Genomic DNA, 22,760 nt, shown 5'->3' with positions numbered 1-22,760 from the left:
CAGGATCGAAGATCTTTATTGGCTTTACGAACGAAGGTTCAAAAAGGGATTTTCAATATGACAATGCCTGCATAGGAGCTGAGGTTGCCTTTTATTAAGTCTTTGTTTCAAAAAACAATTCTATACGATATGTAAGGCAATCTCTAAATATATGTATACCTGGAGATAGATTACCTAAACAATTTTTTTTGGGCCACAAAGGCTTCTGGCCTTTGTTTGCGTTTGCAAAGCTTTTTTTTTTGTTTGTTTGTAGTTTCGTTGATTGATTTTAAACGCTTTACGTTTTACTAAGCTTCTGTCTTACTTTTATGTGCTCTTAGCTAGCCATTCAACTATTCGGTTCGGCGATTACTTTTCAACTGAAAAAAGAAAGTAAAAAGAAAGAAGGGGTTGTGCAGCTTTTCCTGGCATAGCCCCGGGAGCCTTTGGCCCTATAAGTCTTTTTGTTGTCAAGTATTCTTTGTTTTGTTGGAATGGAAGTTATTTTGTTGGCCGGCTTTACGAGACGAGTAAAGGAACCTTCAGGGCCCTCTCCAGTTCCCGCCCCCTTATGTAATGTGCTTTCGAGGACTTGCGTTCCCATTGAACCTTTATTCGTGTGGTCAACTCCGCAGCGCGGGGTTCACCTCACCTCCACCTGTTAGTTTAGTGGTTGGCAAAACAAATAAAAGCTAAAGGTGCGAAGCAGTCGCTTTTCTCTTTCTCAGGCTTTAGTATCTATATTCAACAAATGAGTACTATAGCCTTTCTACCCAACAGGAGACCTTCTCTTGCCGTCTCTATTCCTTGCGACCCTAAGGTCACCACTTACCCCATTGTCGAGGTCTGGGGTGTTTTGTTTTTTGGTTACCCTGTGTGACTCGTATTACTATAATCTTGCGTGTACATTTTGATGAGTTGCCTAGATTAAAGAACATACATTTTGTTCATATCGTTCGTTGGGGCAAGAAGCTTGTTGGTAAATTCTAGGTCTACAACTGCCTTAGCTTTGGGCCAGGGGATTTGTTTCCATCAAGGTATTGTTTAAGTATTATCTATGTAAAATATACTTATAGTCCATTTCTCTTTCCATTGACCATCGAGATCCTAAATCTCCAAATGGGCATATCCCTAGCCTTTATTTGTTAGGGCTTTTGCTTTTCGGAGAATCCTGCTCCCGTAGGGCTTGTAGCTTGGCAGCCCACCGCAAGGGAACCTTATTAGGGTACTCCAGTTTCAAGTGTATTGAACAGTTATAGTGGCCCATAGGCGCAAGATGTACCTTGTGGGGCGGTCTCTTGGACATAGTCTTTTCATGCAGTGGCTGTTTATTAGTCCATGGTCCATTGGATGTTCGATGCAAGGCCGAAAACTGACACTGCTTGTACCCTTTGTTTTTGCCCTTTGCTCACTGGGCCTGTCCCTCGATGTAGTCAGTACTGGATACTGTTGGGCGGCAAAGCTTACACTTGTTCACTTATGAAGGTTCGCCGGGGCCTCTTTTCTCTCTTCCTTTTTGCTTATCTGTGACTCAGAGGCTGCCAGACCTCCTACAAAGGGAAAAGAGTCGACTGAACATCTCAGCCATTGGCGGGAGTTTCGCTCGCATCCAATCCTCAATTATTGTTCACTTTGCTTGGATCATGCTAGGTGAGCAACAGCCGTTTCGTCACGGGACTGACTTATGGGCTAACAGGTCACACTTTGGCTAAGTATCCTACAAAAATGCTTCCGAAAGCCAGAAGGATCAAGGGGATGGCCATAAGAATAGGCGCATCGTGGCATCATAAGATGTCTCGCTTGAATGAATTGGTTGGTGCTAGAAATGTTAAGAAAAGTAAACGAAAAGAGTGATAGGAAGTAAAGAAGACAGAGACGCTTCCTAACCGGAAAGCGAAGTTACCACTAATGGTATAATCAGGAAGGATAGGCTCTTTCAAGCTTTCCCCCCTCTTTGAACCGCACATGCAAGTTTCCTTGCATACGGCTTAAGCAGCAAAAAAAAGTGACGGCTGGGCTGGCCTCAGCAAGTCACTGATGGACACACGTAATGTTACTTCGCAAGTTACGCATTTGCCTGTTTCTAATTCGCTTTTCCCTAGCCCAGTTGTAACATCTTTCTTTTCTCTTCTTTTGGGGCGGGGCACGCACGAAAGGCAAATTCTTTCCCTTCCCCCGCCGCCGTAACTTCGCGATTGACTCATATTTACTTAGTACTACTCACAGTCCCGACTACCTCTACTCTTGTGTGGTTAATGGAAGTGGCCCGGCAATAGTGTTTTGTTATCCAGGATTCGAGTCAGCACTTTGGTCGGCAAATTGTTGCCTATCTTACCTCTCTTGAAGGTAAGCTAAAGCTTTTCATATCGTCTTCTGCCCACTGGACGGTATCTGATCTTACGACCAGACCTCCTGAGGGGAGCCCATTGGGTTTACCTTGTCGACATGTTGACTTTATTACAAGGAAAAGCGATCCTGTGCTATACTCCGGTGATCATTTGCCGATCGGAGCACGCAACCAAACGTCGTGTCTTAAATCACATCCCTTCCCTACAGGAGCAAGGGCCTATTTAATTACAGCTCGTAGGTGTGTGCTAGGCCGCTTTGTAGAAGCGAAGCGTCGTTGCACAGTTCACTGTGGTTAATCAAAAGGAATAATCTTGCTTCTTTTAGCAGGTTCTATGTTGCATTGTCTATTCTTTGCTTTGTTTTCCATGCTTCACACCCTCCCCAAAGGAACGCATGGTGGGGTAGGAGCCTCCCACTGGGCTGAGATGGCAATATAGCCCTTTTCTCTTCTCTTATAGGAGGGCTATACATATTGTCTTATGTCCCTCAAGTCGCACTTTGGTATAGGCGGGCTCCAAAATCGCATCTTTAGAATGAAATCCGGTCAAGAAAGGGAATCCAATTAAGAATAAGCTGCCTATAAGCATCATAACATAAGTGGAAGGTAATAGAGAAACAAGCCCTCCCATTCTACGCATATCTTATTCATCTAACATAGCATAAATTGCTGAACCTGCGCTCAAAAAAGGTAATGCTTTAAAAAAAGCGTGATTCATTAAATGAAATACGCTAACTGAATAATTAGGAATGCCGCGAGCAGGGATCATATAGCCTAATTAACTACAAATTGGATAAGCTACGACTCTCTTTAGATCGTTTTACAACATTCCAGTAGTTGCCGCGAAGAATAACGTTATAGCTCCCACAAAAGTAATAACAATCAAAGCATTGGGTGAATATTCAAATAAAGGGGAGCACCTTGCTATCATGAATACGCCTGCTGTTACCATAATAGCTGCATAAATCAAAGCGGATACTGGAGTGAGACCCTCCATTGCGTCGGGTAACCGAGTATGCAATCCCATTTATGCAGATTTCCCGATAGCGCCGACAAGAGGTAAAATACGAATAACAGTTATGGCATAAAATCCCATATTACAAAAAAGAAAATAATGATTAGATTTAGAAAAAACACTAACACGAGCAAAAGTGGTAGAAGAGTCCACTACTTAAAAAAGAGTAAAACGACCAATAATCCCGAGAGCTGATCCGAAATCACCTACTCAATTAACAGGCATAGCTTTAATAGCTGCTTTATTGGCTTAAAGTCGTGCGAACCGAGAATTAATCGACAAATATAAAACGAGACCTACTCCCTCCCGTCCTGGAAATAATTAAATAGAGTTATCCCCAGTAACCAACATTAGCGTAAGAGGGGTAAGGATAGATAAGTAACACATGAATCAGGGGCTATGTGGATCCTCGGACATATATGAAATGGGATAAAGATAAACCAAGCTACTGACGAATATCACTACAATTAGCATAACTACGGTCAGACTATCGAACACCGAGTCAAAAGTGACTTCACCAGGCCTTTCCCTTTACAAATCAAGCGAGTTTTTGTATCATGACATGACGCGGCCGTTTACCCAAGTGACAGAATCAGGTGCTCTTTGAACTGTGTAAGATGGTCGCCCATCACACGGCTCACCAACTTAGGATTACGGTTAGTAAAGGGATAACTTCTGTGTACCCAGGCAGGGAGATCTCACTTACCTGTGTCTCATTCAAGGGTACAGTGTCGCGGGAACACTCAAGTGTACGGCATCTGCCGAGCCGACTTAGGCCCTTTTCCTTCTGTTAATTCAAGCGCTTTCCTTCCCTGAGGCTCTGGGGGGCAGTTGGAAGCTAGGAAAAGGCTTTACGCTTTATTCAATATCCTTGCGTCGCTGAGCCCTACGGCAATTTCACTAGGCCAGGGGAGAACTTGCCTATTGGCGATCCGGGAGTTGGTTTTTGCTAATTAAAGAAGCGGGTACTGTGGGCCCTCTGTTTTACGCATTTAACCGGCAGCGGGCCGAATGCATGGTTCGCCGGTTCCACCGAATACTCTATTGATGTTGAGGCACGGGTGCGCTTGCTAATGGTGTGTGTGTTGTCCTTATTAGACTCAGTTAGGCCTTTATTTGTCTAGGCATCTGCGCCTTCTTGCTGCGCATGCGCGAGGGATATGCCTTATCCATAGCCTTCTGTATTGTGTGGGGGGACCCTGTCTGACGCTAGCCAGGATCCCTTCTCCACCGATCTGTAGTTCATGATCCGTAAGTCTTACCCGTGTCTCGGAGACACGGTCGGGAGCCGCCAAGGGCAGTTTTTGAGTCTAGTAGGCCAGGCCCCTTTTTCAACATGCTATGGGGCTCTAAAAAAGAAAATTATTCCATAGAGTGAGTCGAGCCCGTCTCGCCACAAAGCAACAGCAGCGTCCAGACAATCGATCTATCCGGCAATTCATCCGGTGACTTCACAGTCGCCAAAGAAGCCCCAGGAAGCATCAAACATCTCCAAGGAAATCCATGAAGCAATCTCTATATAGCAAGCACTGGCTCCCAGTGCAACTTCGTAAAAAACAGTCAGGGAGAAAGTAAAAGAGAATAAAGCACACGTAATAGTTACTATGGCGGTTCCTTTTGACCCTAAGAAACGACCAAAAGCACCTGCTATGAAGCTACCAAGCAGAGGCAACGATACTGTTAGTAAGTACGTACTTAATGAATCCTTTCTTTTTTGTTCCGGTATTCATGGCAGTTCTTCTTTTATGGCTATTGCTTCATCTTATTGAGTTATCAGCAAGATTAGATTCGACAGAGACAGGTAAAGTCGTTATGATCGAATAAGATAGGAATTGGAATCTTTTTTTTCCTTATTATTCTGCTTTATTTTAGCATATTAAAGCAATTCAAATAGTCTGACAGTGCTTTGCCTATTCGTTTTTGGCTGGCATTTAGGAAGTTTTATGTTATAAGCTGTAAGTCGGGCTATCTACAGTTAACTTTATACCTTAAACGGTGTAGAGTCACTATGTATAGGAGTCTGGCCGTTAATGACACGGGCATGGCTCGTTGTAGTCCTTGCTTGGGACGCTGACATCTAAAGCTCCGTTGGTTTATCAAGCAAGTTAAAGGCCGCTAGTAAAGTAAGATTATTCGCTATCCTGCCTGAGGCAATGAAAATTAAATTGAAATGCCAGAAATATCGGTAAAACAAATCAAATAGAAACCTTTTTCTAATGGATTAGCTTTTTTCCTTATTCTCATGTTTATTTGCTTCGCGTGCAGAACGCTCAAAAACTCCGCCGATGCCTACGGAAAGGCCACAGGCAGAGTCCTCTAATTCCCTAGTCTTTACTAACAATTCGAAGGGAGTTCCACAAGAACCTGCTCCGGGCAGTAGCTCAGGTTCAAGTGATTCAGTGCCTGACTGGGAAGGGACCCTCCCACTTTGGCAGATTGGCTTAAAGATATTATATCCTCGGTCTTTTTTAAAGTTCTTGTATGTATTGGATTTTTTTAAGTGCCTTCTCCCCCAAAAATCCTGTCTTGGCCCAGATCTACTGGTCTGGGGCCCAGCCCCTGTAGCGTGAAAAGCTTGGCAAAAAAAGTGAATCATGCCATCTCGAAGTCAGAAACGTATGCCTCTAGCTCAGCGCGTTGTCTAGAAGCACATTCGCCTAATGAGCAAAAAACCCTAATGAAGGATGTAGAGAAAACAACACTTATGCAAGAATAGCGAAACGCTATACCGAAAGCTATCCGCTTCTAACTCTCCCAACTAAGCCCCATTGCGGCTACAGGCTGCCCATCGTGACCATCCCGTTTTATGTTGCTGCCATGAAGCTGACTGTCCAAGCTGCCACTTTCCATGTATTGATTGATAGATTAGCAATTTGCTGCTTTATTAGCTGCCTTGCAGTAGCTTAATAAGGGAACGAGGTTAGCTCAAAGAACTTAAACTTAAACTTGGCAAGCTGAATCTTACATAGGTTGGCTTGTTTTTGTGTTGCTTCGAAACCTAGAGAAAATACAAGCCTTTTTGAAGGGAAGCGATAACACGTAACCAGGGCATACGTAGGCGCGAAGCCGCTGAAATCGTATTGGCATGGCCTAATCGCATTACTACGCTTAGGACAAGAGCCTCGTCACTATGTTATACAACCTTAGACCCTACTTACGTGTAACACGGCGAAGCACTTGAACTTTTAGCTGCCGCTTTGAATACATGAATAAATTGAGGCCCGAAGGGATGAACACGTTAGTACTGACTGATTTGCGATGGCTAAAGTCTTACTGCTCTCTAAGGGACGAAGGGGGCAGCCGAAGCGAAGGCGCGACGCGTTTTCGTGTAACCGATAGATTGGCGTTGCCATAGATATGAACTGCCCGTTGCCTGCGGCCCTCGTTGTTTCATTGTACAGAATACCTTTTCCTTGCCTCGCCACTTAGGATCAAGACTAATGCAGGGTACGTACAAAGCAAAAAAGGAACCGATACGATCAAGAAAGAAAGATAGCCCCCGTAACCCCTAAAAAGTAAAGATAGGCGATATCCTGCAAAGGCAGCCAAAGTAGGCCTCGTGGAACTGAGAAAGGTTAGCCTCCCCGCAACCAAGCAAGCACTGCTTTGATAGCAAGAAAGGCTAGAGGTTGTAGGCAGAAAGTATCGAAAGCAGGCAAGAAGGGAAAGTGGCCAGTGCAATAACCCAGACATTATTGATCCTCTGCTTCTATTTACTCAATTTTCTGCCTTCCTTCCCGTGGTTGGCTTGTTTTGTTTGCCCTAGCGACACCATTAAGAGGACTGGGTGATTGTGATTAGAGATCAATTCACTGTCGCTTCGAGTACACGACGAGGTTACGAAACCCGTCATGGCGATAACATGGTAATTTAGAAACAAGGCGTGTATGAGGAACTATCAATGTCTACGGTTTGCGTTGGGATTGCCCTTCGGCACTTCAGGGCTCAACCAATTAAACTCTCGGTGTCTACGGCGTTAGAATGAACTTCGTGCATCCATTTATTTCTACGGAATTACCAACGCTAGACTGGACGTATTCGACCATGCGCCCAGATTATGCAGGGAAAACCAGCGATACTTTTTAAGAGCAAAGGGTACAGGAACGTAGTGGCGTTCTCAACTCATTCCTCTGATCCCAGTATAAATTGGATCGGCGAGAAAGGTTAACCCAACCCTGCTTGACACTTTGTGCCCCTCGCTCCCTAGTCTTGGCATAGGATTTAAAACATCGAAAAGGTGGGCTATAGGAAAAAGCGTAGGGAACCGCTTACTTTAAATAAAACAAGAACTGAAAGAAAGAGGACTGAACATAATACCGGGTGGAAGATACATGCTTTACCTTGCAAGTTGTGAAAGCTTTCTTCTCAATAAGAGTGAGAGTTAGTGGTATATAGCTTTATCGAAGCCCGAAATGAAACGATGTTGCACTGAAGAGGACTCGAACCCCTAACTACCTGGTTCGAAGCCAGGGACTCTATCCAATTGAGCTATCGGTGCGGGGGGGTTGGGTCAAGGAAAGCCCAACCCTGGAAATGTTTTTTGCGTTATTTCAAAATGAGTTTACGTAATTAAAGAAAATTAACTCAATTAAAAGACAAAAAAGTCAATCTTTGTCGTTGATGATCTCTCGGTTGGTTACCGAATAATTTAACCATCCCTTCCCTAAAAGAAAGTAATTACTTGATATATGTAATCCGTAATATTCGGATTCAGTCGTCAGCTGTGGTTTTTACCCTCCCCAGGGTGTCCGCTCTGCCCGTGAGACGGTTTTTTAACCACGACGTCTACGTTTAAGTTTAAAGGCAGTCCCTTTACGAATCCGGCTTCTAAGCCTATGGAACTTAACGAAAATCTGGACAGCGTCCCTGGCTTTATTATGAACGGCTTGGATTTTATCCGCCTCCTCCTGCGAAACAGTTATTTCTGTTTCTGGATTCAGCGGCGGCATGTCTTGCTCAACAAAAACTACTTCTGAGTCGAAGGCAAGAGCTCAAACAGGGCTTTATACATGTCAATCAAAGGTTGCGCCTGGGAGACTATTTGCGCGGCATAATGCGCTATCACTTCCTGGGAGAAGGGGACCTTCAAGAGGAGTTCTATGCCCTCTTCCGGGACATGCTTAAAGGGAGAGATACCCCAGAGATGAGCATCAAGCCAGGAATAAGGTCCTTATGGAACGACGTGAACAGACGGGAGTTTGCCTCCTTAAACTGTACCGAAATCTGAGCCCATTCCTGCATTGTGGCTTCGCTGACTATGGAGGGGTTTAACTTGGCAGAGATAGAGTTTACTAGATTGTTTATTTGCGCAGGCTGCAGTTGTGAAACGAATTCATAACCGTTCTCAGCGCTGGGCAATCTGCCTTGTTGGCAGGTTTTTAGTATTTTATCACAATCTTGCCAAGTTTCAAATAAGATTGAACGGCAATCCTCCTCCTTTAGTTGCATAAACTGTGAATGTGAAGACGCTTGAGTTACTATTGAAGAACTACTAGCGCCCATATTCATACAGTATGCTGTTTCAGCAAACCCAAGCCCAATTAGATTTAATAAAATTAAAAAAAGAGCAACAAACAAGAATACCTTTCTCAACGAAAGAAAGGAGAGATATATGGTGAGGTTATTAAAAAGAAAGGAGAGATATATGTTGAGGTTCTTAGAAATAAAGGAGAGATATATGGTGAGGTTATTCAAAAGAAAGGAGAGATTTCTGGTGAGGTTATTCAAATTCAAAAGATTTCTTTTTTTAGTGAGGTTATTCATGGAACTAAATACGTTTCCAATACCTACTGCTGCTCCTGCTAGGGCTATGGTAGCCGCTCCTACTCCAATTAATTTTGCACCTTCTAGCGTAACTAATTCTTAAGTGTCTGTGTAATAATAATAAAAAGGTGTAGCTAGCACGCAAAAAAAGCACTTTTTTGTCTCAGAAAAGAAACAAAAAGAAATGTTATCAACACTTGAAATAAGATTTTTCTTAGTAACTTGTTATTTGACATTGATTTATAATTCAATGCGTATGATACTACTAATGCTATAACTATACTTAAAAGAATACTTATATCATATTGTATTAAATTACTATTAAAATTGTCAATTAAACTATTCTCATTTATCTCACCTAAATAACTATTATTTATTATATGAAATATTAATGGAAATAAACTTACCACTTTTAATAACAATAGTTTTAGGCTTGATAACTTATTACTTATTACTGAATTTACTATATGCGGGGTTGAAACACATTGTATACCCGACAAAGAAGAAGAAAAAGCAATTGGTTTCGACGAAGAAGCGTAAGGCAAAGAAGCAATTAGCTGAGAAACTGCGGGTTTCAACGAAGAAGCAATTGGCAAAGATGCTACGGGTTTCGACGCTGCGGGCGAAGACGGAGAAGCTACTGGCAAAAAAGCAATTGGTTTCAACGAAGAAGCTACGGGTTTCGACGAAGATGATTTATGCGTATTTATTGTTAATTTTGGGCCGAGGATTGATCTATCGATTGATCCTCAGCAGCAAGGTAACGAGAAAGAATCAGGTGACAATAAAGGATCAGCCGACGATAAAGGTTTAGGCATAGGCAACAAACTATCAGGCGTAGACGATATAGGATCGGACACGTTAGATACAGAATCCGGCACTGACGATACAGGATTAGGCACTGACGATACAGGATCAGGCATAGATAAAGGATCTGGCACTGACGATACAGGGGGGTTTGGTTCTGAAACCGATAAAGGAATTGATACTTCAGTAAACATATTGGTTACAGGCTTATTAACATCTGTTTTAAATTTGTTGTAATCTTTTGATAGTTTATTTACTAATCTAAAAGTATAGTTACATGAATTACAAATCTTCAAAAAGTTAGCGTTTGTTTTAAATTTAAGTAACTTCTTTATTGTATCTTTATATAAGGTCTTATCCCCCGTAATTTTTTGAAAAGGTATTTTTTTTTTCTTTTGAAACTAGGATTCATTCGCTTTACGCGTACCAGGTTTCAATTGATTGACTACATTGCATGCCATGCAGACCCGTAACGGCTCCGAGCAGACGTGTAGATGGGATGGATGGCAAAGGAGAGTGCGAACGAAAAGGCCCGAACAGAGTCCTCAAAGGCCGCAACTCCGGAGCGGAGAAATACACAAACACACACGTAGTAAGGCGGTGGCCCGGACTGCCGTTCCGTTAGTCTAGCATTGGCTAGCTCACTACTGAGATCGAAAACGTAGCGGACAACGCGTCACACCTGAAAAGGCGGGGCCATGCTAATTATGCCACTTTTTTCCGAGTCAGGATGGGGTCAAATTCAGAGCCATGACAGATTCAAATCGTTGATTTCATTTGCCAAAGCTAGAAGCTCGGAGAAAAAGGGAATTAATCTAGCAGATCAACAAGTGCAAAGCGTCTTGGCTAAACTTGACGTAGTGCAAGACGTGACCCGTTGTCTAAGAGACGAAGACGGAACCTCCTTTTTGCCTTAGTAAAGTAAAGCCCTTCGAAAAAACAATAAATTCGCCGGAAAAAGGCAAAGCTCGCGCAGCGGAGCTAAATGAACGAGAATCGGATAATCCCGGCGGTAAGTGAAGTGATCACTGCTTATCAGGAACTAGTAACAAGTACTGCGGGTGTGGACACAAATTTAACTGCGGACGCAGGCGCAAATTCGACTGTTGTTAGCTCTGATTCCGAAGGAGATGGGCCGTTTGGCCCGTTTAATTAACCTTCGCAAAGTGTCGCATAAGTAGCGACCTGCATGAATAGTGTACACAGTAGGTTACTTTTTTGTTTTTTGAGGTTTCAAAACAAAAAAGGTTATGGATACAAGAGATGAAAAACCCAATACAAAAAGTCACCTTTCAATTTATCATGACCTGCAGTCTGCCAGAATCATTCGCTATTGTTCTATTGGTTTCCAAACGGATATATAGATTTGAAATCTCAAAGAATAAGAATAAAAAAATATTATACACCGTTACGGCCTATCCATATAAGATAGAAGAAAAAGAAAAAAATATTATTCCAAAGAAAAACAGAAAGTCATTCTTTAGAGATTACCGAGTACAAGTGCACATCTAGGCTATTAAGGACCCTCTACCCTATACTATTAAAGATATTCATATGGATTTAGACATAAAAGGGCTATTATCGATTTAGAAAAAACACTTTTCTTATTGAAGATTGCTTGTAATATGATTAAATCTATTATTCATAAAGGAGGCCATTTACTGTTAGTAAATACTGATCCTTTATGCAATGAAATAATAACAAAAATGGCAAAAAAAACCAATTAAAATCATATTAATTCTAAATGGATTGGTGGTTTTTTAACTAATTGGGAACATATGAAACATGAGAAACGCTTAAAATCTTCATCCACGCAGCACTCTAGCCCACGTTTATTAAAGATGTAAAGATATTTTGAGGGACTGATAACACGCTAAATTCTAGATGGTTTGGTTATATTGAATGCATGTAGAGATTTTTACGCTATATTTGAAGCTAATTGATTATGAATACTTATTGCATTTTTGGTAGATTCTATTCTCCCAAGGAATTACACAGATTAATTACTCATCCCATTCCGGTGAATAATGATTCTATATGGTTCACAAATCCATTTTGCTCATTAGTCATAAAAACAGTCATTTATTTAAAAAATGCTTAAAACCCCAGCAAAAAAGCCAAAGGAATTTACAAAAAAAATTCCATAAAAAAGGAAAAAACAAAGAAAAAAGGAAAAAACTATCAAAGAGCGCATAAAAAAGAAGAAAAAAAACAATAAACAATGACTTTTTTCACTTTTCATTTTCATTACTTTGTTTAATGATCTTAGCTTAGTTATTCTGGCTTTTCCAGGGGCGGGAATAGCTATAGTTCTTTGCGCAGGGAGTGAATTGAAATTGATAGAACACTTTTGGCCGGCAGGCATATTTTTATAGAAGATGTCTGGTCTTATCTTCTTCAAAATTGGCAATAAATTCGGGTTTGACCGAAACATACCAAATGGGGCAATTGCCCAAGGCTTGGGTAACACATGATCTGGTTGAGCCTTGTTTCCCAAACAACTACAATCCCTTATAGGTTCGTTAAAATCATAATTATATCTCCACAGCCACGCATGGGATAACGCAACAAATTGACGGGAATCAAGCAAGCAAGGGCTTTCGCTTATAAGGCAACTACTTTACTTAATAACCTGGAAATGGCAAATAAGCAATTGTTTGTTAAATTCCATGAGCTTGCGATTAACATTGGATTATACATTACATCACACGGGGCTCAAAATTCCCTCTACTTCAACCCTCCCCTTACCGGAAATCTTAAATTGCCTTTCAACCATCAGATTACCCCCCAAAAACCCGAATTGGCCGGTCAGCTTTTAAAGAAAGCCAAAAGCCTATTTCGAGTTGTTCTAATAACTTCTGCAGGCTCCGGAATTACTGTTTGTGGAATTGCCTGAAATCTTCATGTCGGCATCGTATGCCGAAGATGGATTCGTTGTCTCTACATCTGCCGCGGCTGACTTTGGACAGAAATTCAAACAAGTGTTTCAATCAAATAGCTGCAACATTTCACTGATTGAAAAAGAAAATGGATAATCGATCGTATCTTATTTTCATAGTTTGTAGTTTCCTTTTATAGATACAGATATAGACTTTCTTTTTTTTATTATAAAACAGAACTTGAAAATACAAACTAACGCTGGGGGAAGGTCCGATCCCTTCCCTTCCCGGAGGTATGGCTGAGCGGCTTAAGGCATTGGTTTGCTAAATCAACCTACAATACTTTGTATCATGGGTTCGAATCCTCTTTCCTCCTACACTTTTCCTTGATGATTATGCTGAAGTACAGTACAGAATCGAAAATTACAAGACGCTCTTTCCCTATGATATGATGGCCAGGCCGTTAAGAAATCAAAGAGCTAGGTTTAGTCGCTCTATGAATGGCCAGGCTATTAAAGGTCCAAGTCTTCTTTGGCCTTTTTTTAAAAGTTATCGTGCACTGATTGAAGCGTAATTCCGTCCGTTCTTTACGCACCGCACGTATTTCCTATTAAGCTTTCTTCAAAGAGCCTCGCTTGATAAATGTCAATCCTTTGCCTTTCGCCATTCGTAACTTGATCAAATGACACCATAATAGCTCGTAATTGTAGAGCTGCTAAGAGCATAGTTATATGTAAAGAGACTCACAAGTTATCGTCGTCATCTTCTTTTCACGGGTTTCATTATTATATAGGTTTGTCCTGTTTTTTTTAAACAAAACACAAAAAAGCTATTGCTTATATGTGCGTGCCTATAGCCCTTTTTTTTATAGAGTTTAGACTTGAAAAAACCAACTAAGACACGGCCCCATTTCGTCACACTGTCGAGGCTGTTTGCTAAATGTTATAAAGTAAAGATGTGTCGTTGCAGCAGTAATAGTTCATGAATCTTTCTCGGTTCACTATTTTAATTGTATCTAGGAAGGAAAGAAGCCAAAAAGGAAGCCTTAAAGCCATTTGCAAAACAGAAAGAAAAAGGTTATGGATACAAGAATGAAAAACCCAATGCGAAAAGAAAAGTCAAACAAAAAACATGAACTTCGAACCCGCTTTTATCCCTATTTCTGAATTTACCCCTATTCCTCTCTACTTGGGCATCAGTTTGCTACTTTCCCTAATCCTAGTCGGTGCCTCTTTTGCATTTGCTTTAAAAGGTCCGGCTTATCTAGATAAATTGTCAGCTTACGAACGCGGTTTTGATCTATCCGGTGATGTCAGAAGTCGTTTTGATATATGATTTTATTTGGTCTCTCCTCTATTCATTATCTTTGATTGGAAGTGACTTTTTTGTTTCCTTGGGCAGTATCCTTGAATAAGATGGTGGTTTGGATTTTGGTTCATGATGGTGTTTGTATGGATTCTGACCATTGGATTTATTTACGAATGGAATAAAGGCGCTCTGGATTGGGAGTAATCGACACTGAAGAGTTGAGCTCCAATGAAACAGATGCTTAATAAATGCTAGGGCCGCACGCAAGAATACTCAAAAGAACTATTATTACTATCATGGCTAAGCGACTCTCAGTTATTAAATAGCCTTTATTTTCTATACTTAACTAGCATTTGATAGATCATCTAATTCTAAGCAATATAAATTATTGGTGGGGGTTTGGTTCGTTAGCTGGTCCTTGTTTAGTCATTTAGATTATTACTGGCGTCTTTTTGGCTATGCATTATACACCTCATGTCAATTTAGCTTTCAACAGCGTAGAACACATTATGAGAGATGTAAAGGGAGGCTGGTTGCTTCGTTACATGTATGCCAATGGGGCCAGTATGTTTTTTACTGCAGTTCATATTTATATTTTTTGTGGTCTGTATTATGGAAGCTATACTAGTCCTAGAGAATTCATTTGGTGTCTCGGAGTGGTCATCTTTTTATTAATGATTGTTACTGTTTTTATAGGCTATGTACTCTCTTGGGGTTAAATGAGCTTTTGGGAGCTATAGTAATTACTAGCTCAGCCAGTGCCGTACCTAAAGTAGGAAATACCATAGTTACTTGGCTTTGGGGTGGTTTTTTCGTAGACAATGCCACCTTAAATCGTTTTTCTAGTCTTTATTACTTGCTCCCTTTTGTAATTGCAGGCGTTAGTCCTATCTATTTGGCTGCGTTGTATTAATACGGATTCAATAATCCATTGGGTCTAAAGTCTTCTGTGGATAAAATCGCTTTTTATCCCTATTTTTACGCTAAAGATTTAGTAGGTCGGGTAGCATTTGCTATTTGTTTTTTCATTTGGCTCTTCTATGCACCTAATGTCTTAGGACACCCTGACATTATATGCCTGCGAATCCGATGTTCATTCTGGCTCATATTGTACTAGAATGGTATTCCTTATCAATTCATGCTGTTTTGTGAAGTATCCCTAACAAATTAGGAGGAGTGGCCGCTATAGGACCAGTCTTTGTGTCATTATTGGCCCTACTTTTCCTTAACATTTCCGCAGTACGGAGTTTAAGTTTTTGACCAATTTACTAAAGAATGTTTTGCTGTCTTTTACTTGATCGCTTACTTTTAGGTTGGATTGGATGTTAACTAGTGGAGGCACTATACGTTATTACTGGATAAATGGCTCTTTTATTCTTTTTTCTTTATTTTATTATCATGTTTCTTTTTGAAAAGCTGGAAAAGTTGTTTTTGTATTTACGTAAAATAATAAAGAAAACTGAAGGAGATGTTTTGGAAGAGAAGAAAACAGAATTAAGTAACACTGCTCTTTTTTTGCCTTTCTTCAGTTGTCCCGGCCTCCCGCACTTTTTCATATCCTTTGAGCCGGTGGCCGTTCTAAAATTAGTATTCCTATTCTTTATAATTATAGTATTTCTTTTCTTTCTCATCTCTAAAATGGCCCCCCTTCCTCCTATCCTTGAGTCGCCGAGCAGATCGCCGGCTGGTGGAAATGGAAATAACAACAACAACAAATGCCGCCTTTGTCGATTTGTGAAGGCACTCGCTAAGCAGATCAAAGGATGCTTCTGTGGCGGCGGCAGAGGCTAAGAGTAGTTTCATGCATTATAGGTGGCGGTTCAAAAAAAAGGTAAAGTGAACATGTAATGAGCTGGAGTCGAGAGCTGTTAGACACTTTAGCGGCACACACCCCACCCCACTGCAAGGCAAACTCAAACGATCTCTTCCAAAACATAAGATACTTCGCCGAGCCAATGCTAGACGCTTAAGCATATGGCTAAGCGACCCTACTATCGGCTATGACAAGGTCATCGCCTAAGATCGCTTAGAGGAAAACTAATCACTATGCCCATCCATGGCATGCGCTTGCTGGACCAGGTGAACACTCCCCAAGAAGAAGAGAGTGATTCGTTTTGTAGCAATAGAACTTTACGATGACAGGGATACTGTTAAGACACCCTATACAACAACAGCTACATTAGAAACAACAACAACAAAGCTAAAGCCAAATTATAAGCTTCAACCACCGTTTAGCCCTTTTCGATCTAGCGCACGCAAAAATCCTATATTCTACGTACATATTACGGTGCTATGCGTGCAACATGTCTTGTATACAGTGAAACTTCTCTTATTATATTAGGTACCGATTTAATACCGATTTAGTCTAGTAATCGCGGTATCTAAGAAGTGTTACCTACTATTGGATTTGAACCAATGACTCTCGCCGTATGAAAACGATACTCTAACCCCTGAGTTAAGTAGGTTGGGCTTCCAGTCTTATAGCAGCCTGTTCTATCGAGCCTTGAAAGTCTTTGCCATTAAATCGATTTTCTGTTAAAAAGCCAAAGCCTCAATTTTGCTTATGTGTCAGATGCTATCCCTTTTAAATGTGGTATCAGCAAGCATAAATGCTTTAAGCCTGGGCCAGGCGTACAGCGGCCCTGTCACCAACTTACAGACCAGCAGTAGACCGTGCAATGTACACACCACTGCAGACAATGGCCACATTATTGATGACTCATCACTAAGTGCAATTCTAGTGAGATTAACTAAGCCACTGGCTCTGCATTTGTATTATGTGGCTTGCAGGCAAATGAAAGCATGGAATATATAGAAAAATCTCTACAGGCTGCCAAAGATAAAGAGGCTTTCTTACATTACCCTGCCATTATGGAGGGTCTTAATCCGATAATAGACGATACTAATCTTACCAGTGTGATACATGGCTCTACGTGGGATGGGACACCCTGCCTTAGCCTCCCATGTTGACAATCCTTGAATAGCCCTAAGTAGTAAATACTGCATAGTAGGGGTAATAGTATACTGCTTTATAGGACCCCAAAGGAGACTTAAAGCCTTACTTTGGACCGAAGGGAGCTGCTATTAGATTGAAGGAAGCTCTGCTTCGATTAAATTGAATAAAACCGCCCATTTGCAATGCATTTATTAAGCCTTGCTTTGGACTGAAGGGAGCTGCTCTTAAACTGAGTGAAGCTCTGCTTCGATTAAATTGACTCGTTGCACTGCATATGTCGGTGGGGATTTCCAGCTCAATGAACCCCAAAGTAATTATCTCGCGCATTAACAGTAGGGCCGGCAATAGCGTTAGAAAAGCACTAGTCGAGCTCACCGCATCAATTGCAACTAGGTTGCTGCAGCTCTTGAAAGGCAGGCACCTAACAATCCTAAAAGTTATCGTATTGTGCAATCGTAGTAGGGAAGGGTTATAGAGAGTGCCTAGAATACGAGGAATTTTAAAGACACAGTAACGGAAAGCTGTAATCAAATTCTTTTTTATCCGTCCTTTTATCAAAATTAACGTAGTTGTGTATAAGCCTGAAGCAATGGCATAGTTCACTAAAAAATCCCCAAGACCAATCGTTAAAAATAATGAATTGCTGTTGCTGTTAACAGCATCTAACCAACCAGGTAACCACAAGCTCCGACTGGCATTACATTACTTGCCGGACTATCTTAGAAGATAAAAGCACGTCAAAACCATACGAAGCTTTACTATGAGCCAATTGGATCCACTGAGCAAATACAGGTTCAATTAGAATCTGTTTTTCCGGAGTCCTAAAGAAAAGGCCAATATGACGTCGTTGTAAACAGAAAGACCTAACGTATGAAACCCCAAAAAGAAGCTAGCCTAACTTAAGTAAGATATTATTGCTTCTTTGTGCTCTAGCATTCTTGCTAAGACATTATCTCTATTTTGCTTAAAATCGTAATCTCTGAAAAAACAGATGGCTCCGTTTTAGCTTTTGCCATAATAAACCCGGCAATGTATTAGTGATGTGTATATAGCGCGCGCGGCTTGGGTTGTAAAATCCTGTGCTATGAAAGCATAAGCGGGTAGGAAATACATATATTGCGCGACGAGGGAAGTGATGACCTTCAAAACAGCTAAAGCGAGTCCCAATTGAAAGTGAAGGGAATTCTTCATCGTATCGTAAAGTCCCTTGTGTCCACGTCCCAACCTGCCTCCTGGGGAAATAGAAGCATCTAAAATTTCCTTCATGCTATATCCAATACCTTTGTTAGTCCTGTACTACTGGCCAGCAATTACAAACACAACGGCTATTGCCAAGTAGTGATAAGCAATATCAGTTAACCACAAACTTTGAGTCTGCAAATGCTAACTTAAAAAAGTTAGAATAGCTGTTTCCACCCCGCACAGTGCTATTGAACAAATGAGTGTTGGAGTCGGGATTTTGTGCATAAACGCTCCACTGACCCGAAAAAAACGGTCCTAATCCCTGGGGATGCGAAGCGGTAGTTAATAAGTCGTTCCATCTAACATGTCCGCCCTTCGCTTCGGGAATAGCTACATAAACCAAATGGCCTATCCAAGCCTTTGAACTCACTTCAAAGAATCCCGAAAGGTGGTGATTAAGCCGAGATTCAGCCTTTTTGATCCGAAAAATGAGCGTTGGCTAACGTCTACGGGCTTGAAACTCTGCGTAGATGGAATGGCTGCTGTGGATTGAATCTGCGGTTCATCGAAGCCGCGAACAGGATAGGTGACAATGTATGCAGAAACGAAAAGGATGTGTAGTACAGGGCCAGGCACAACGGGAGCCGGCTAACAAGTTTACTTCGGTCCGTAACCTTACGCTTGGTTGGGTCGTCCCTTGCCCCACAGCCCAGTGGCCCTGTTGAGCACAAGGCCTCGTTAGTGAGCGCCGACTCGCGGATAGAGCCCGCTTTTTTGCCCATTCGCGCCAGGCCCTGCAATCAATAATCCTAGGCCGCTTTGGCTACGAAATGAAACGATGCAAAGGCTAGACAATCAATGATCCGGTAACCTTACCCATATTACGCTAATAGGCAAGGACTGTGGGCCTTCAAGATCGCTCTGCTCTAGCTTACCTTTGAACAAGCCAGCAATGCACTCAGGGAAAAGCGAGTCATTGTAGCCAGGTAGAGAAGGGCTTTGCCCTTTCGGTTAATTTCGAAGTAGCGAAAAGAAATTGTCAAAAAAGAACGGCAAGAATCTTTGTCTTACCTTTCGACAACGCCATCCTTTATTTAATCTATTCGCTTTAAAGTTCATTTTGCTTCGCTTGCGTGAAAAGTTTAACCATAAACTTATAATTTAAGTCTTTACTATGAAATAAAGACAATAATCCCAAATCAAAAAAAGAAAGGGTCGTAGATTGAATCAATAAGGATCTAGAGGCCAATTGGGTCCATTCAAGCTCGAAGGGTCACGCCTTAGAGAAAGAATGGTATAGTTTGGGCATAAAAAGTGAATTTCATATAAAACTGCAATTAAAAACCCGGATGCCCGCACAACTAAGAATAGGTGACTTGCTTAAATCTAAAGAACCAGGTAAAGACAAGTATGATGGCATAAAAACTAGTGCAGTTCCCTTTACAAAAAGTCCCTCCAGTTTACGATACGCCAGTTCCAGAGGGAAATACTTCCTTTTCGAACCCTCAAGCACAGCCCAAGGATTGGGTGTTTTTTCTTCTTTTCTGTCGTTTTTCAAAGTTTATGATTTTGCCTTGCATTTTAAAGATTATTCCACTATACCATTACAACGCGTTGTGATTGGCTCGGTATGGCGCAGAAGGGGAACCAACAATAGCACTACGACTACGAGGTCAGGCCCAATGATTTCTCTATCTATCACTAAGGAAAGCAAGCAAGCCAGCTTTCCCCTCCGGTCGGCGGCAGTTTAGCAAGCGCGCTTTCAAATGGATGATGTTAAGGCTACAAGTGGATGCAAGGGGCAATTTAACTGCACAACCTAGCCACTATAGATGGCCCCTTTAACACAACCAGGCCGAAGCGGAGTGATCTTTTTGCACACAAACAAACATAATCATTACATTACTATAAGTCTCAAGTCTGGGTGTAGCAGGACTTGAACCTGCGACCATTAGATTAAAAGCCCAATGCTCTACCAACTGAGCTATGCACCCAAATGTTATTGCATTATTATTGCTATTAATTAGCAATGAAATAGATTTCTATGTAGTAATTAAACAAAAAAGAACAACTCTGGCTTGAGCATATCACGATGGCATTATAGTAGTATACATAAATGAATGTTATCTAGGTAACTATCGCCAAGATTCCTTAGCCTCATTTGCTTCATGTCAACCATTAATACTGAAACAACAATTTTGCCAATACAATAGCCAAAATTTCAACAATGGCTTAGTAATGTTTTATAATAACTACGTAGCGGGGTCCCCATTCTTGTTTCGGATTAGCTCAGTCGGTAGAGCAGTGGACTGTTAATCCATGGGTCGCAAGTTCGAGTCTTGCATCCGGAGAAAATAACTAAAACACCGTGTAAAGTTTTAATTTCATGCACGGTTCTAAATGAGCGGAAAGATCGAAAATCTCCTTTTCGACTCTGACTCTCCTACACCAGTCGTTGCTTTTTTTTTTGTTACTTCTAAAGTAGCAGCTCCTTAAGTGATTCTTTGGCTTAATTTTCCTACATTTCCCTAACAAGTGGCATATGGTAGTAGGATTATTGGCCACTTCTAACATAATATTAAAAAACAAAATTGCCGTTACTCAAATAAGCAAACATGAAACGTATGCTAGCTTATCCCTCTATAAGCCAAATTATATCTATTATGATTGGAGTATTTGTTGCAGACCCGGAGGTTATGCAAGTATAATAACTCATACGTTTATTTATATACTTATGCACCTAGGAACTAAAGCTTTAACTTAACTGCTCTATGCCAACACCGTCTGTAAGGACCGGACAGTATTGCTTCCCCTCTGGGGTTCGGCTTTAGGCCAATTCTGGATCTCCTCTACCATCTTGCCTTTGTTTTTTTGCCTTTCTTTCCTTCTCTTTCTCTTCTATTCCTGAAAAAGAAGCAAAAGCAGCTGTTTCATCACATCAGGAGGTTGGATTGTTTTTGGCTCGAGAAGACGCAAGGCAATGGAGTTTTGCTTCAAGTTCTTCGTTTAAAAGCACTATAGCACTTATGTTCCTCTTAATGGGAATAAAACATTTTCATGTTTTGACGGCTTCACCCTTTCTGCCTGGGCTTTCTGTGGCATGACATCTCATTCGGCTAGAGATTTTCTAGCTTGACAACCACATCACTCTTAATTTAACTTTTTACGGCTACTTAATTTAAATGTGAAACATGGTCGTATCTCATTCGGCTAGAGACTTTATTGCCTGATATCTCATTCGGCTAGAGACTTTATTGCCTGATATCTCATTCGGTTAGAGAATAAATTGCCAGATATCTCATTCGGTTAGAGAATAAATTGCCAGATATCTCATTCAGCTAGAGAATAAATGGCTTGTTGCTCTTTCTACTAGAGAATAAACAGTGGAAACTTATAAAATAATTACTATTAACCATGATTTACTCTTCTTTTATCCCAAAAGCTTCTTATATTATGCAGTTTAAACGCTGCAATTACTATTACGATCGTATTGATTTACGGCCCATTTACCCTCCAACACAAATCTATAGCTATTCCCTGCATCTTACTAAAACGTATTACTCTAACCATAGCTATTCCTTGCATCTTACTAAAACGTATTACTCTAACTATACTTTTAACCCCAATTTAAGTGTTTTTAAACCTTATAATTGTTTAAAAATACATTTTATTAAAAAAGAAACTTAAAAACAAAACAAACAACAAAGCTTTAAAATAGGCGTGTGTTATAAGGTGAATAGGATAGATCAATAAGCACTAATGCCCAGAGCTGAAACCATATATCCCAACTGAGACATGAGACATGGTAAATAAGCACCTTTTTAAGATCTTTTAGGCAAGAGCTAACGCAGCACCTAACTAAAAAGGCTGTTATCTTACCTACCCAGGAGATGACGCGTCTTGTCTCTTACAAATGAAGTTTTTCCTTTTTTTTAGCGCATTTTTATAAGGGTGTTTCTATAGCATAGTTATGCTAGCACGCAAAAAAGCTCATGCCTAAGTAAAGCGGTTAGCTAGCAAAAAAAGCAAGCTGTAGGCAAAGACAACAAAAGCCTACCTACCCTACCATTTACGTTGGGTGTCGTTGGATAACCAAAACATTTGGTAGAGTTTCTTAACCAATTTAGGGCCTTAGCCCCAGACCAGTAGATCTGGGTCAAGACAAAAGATAAGTTTTTTATACTATAGATGTGGTTCCCAAACTACCCTGCATTCTATTCTATGTAACCCATGTTTGTAATAAACAAAACAAAACATACAAAAACTAAGCCAAACAACCATGCTCAAAGCCTTAAGAAGAAAAATGACAATAAAAAGAGTCGAAGCCATAATAGGCCGTTGCTGTTATCGTTGTTATAACGCTAATTTACAGGTCGCAAGCAAGATTGTTGCCGATCAACCCGTCCCCGTTGCTGTCGCAGGTAATGGAGGATTTCAAATTGCTTCCCTCCCATTCTTTTTTTTCTTTGAATTATTGTTTACTTACATTTCTGTTGTGATAATAGTTTTGGTTATTGTCATTTT

The 22,760-nt window shown here is 40.9% G+C and overlaps 1 non-coding gene and 1 pseudogene across 1 annotated transcript; one reads left to right on the top strand and one right to left on the bottom strand.

Annotated features, from left to right (window-relative positions):
- The first annotated feature begins 9,795 nt into the window (after positions 1-9,795).
- LOC147464816 (uncharacterized) lies at positions 9,796-10,460 on the top strand (annotated as a pseudogene).
- A 9,697-nt stretch (positions 10,461-20,157) lies between these two features.
- TRNAK-UUU (transfer RNA lysine (anticodon UUU)) lies at positions 20,158-20,230 on the bottom strand. The gene has a single exon. It is a non-coding gene; the product is annotated as a tRNA-Lys (tRNA).
- Positions 20,231-22,760: the final 2,530 nt, after the last annotated feature.

Source organism: Adiantum capillus-veneris, chromosome 1 (assembly GCF_014529385.1).
Source record: "Adiantum capillus-veneris isolate H3 chromosome 1, ASM1452938v2, whole genome shotgun sequence".
NCBI classification, from domain to species: domain Eukaryota; kingdom Viridiplantae; phylum Streptophyta; class Polypodiopsida; order Polypodiales; family Pteridaceae; genus Adiantum; species Adiantum capillus-veneris.
This window is presented reverse-complemented; position numbering and strand designations above follow the sequence as displayed.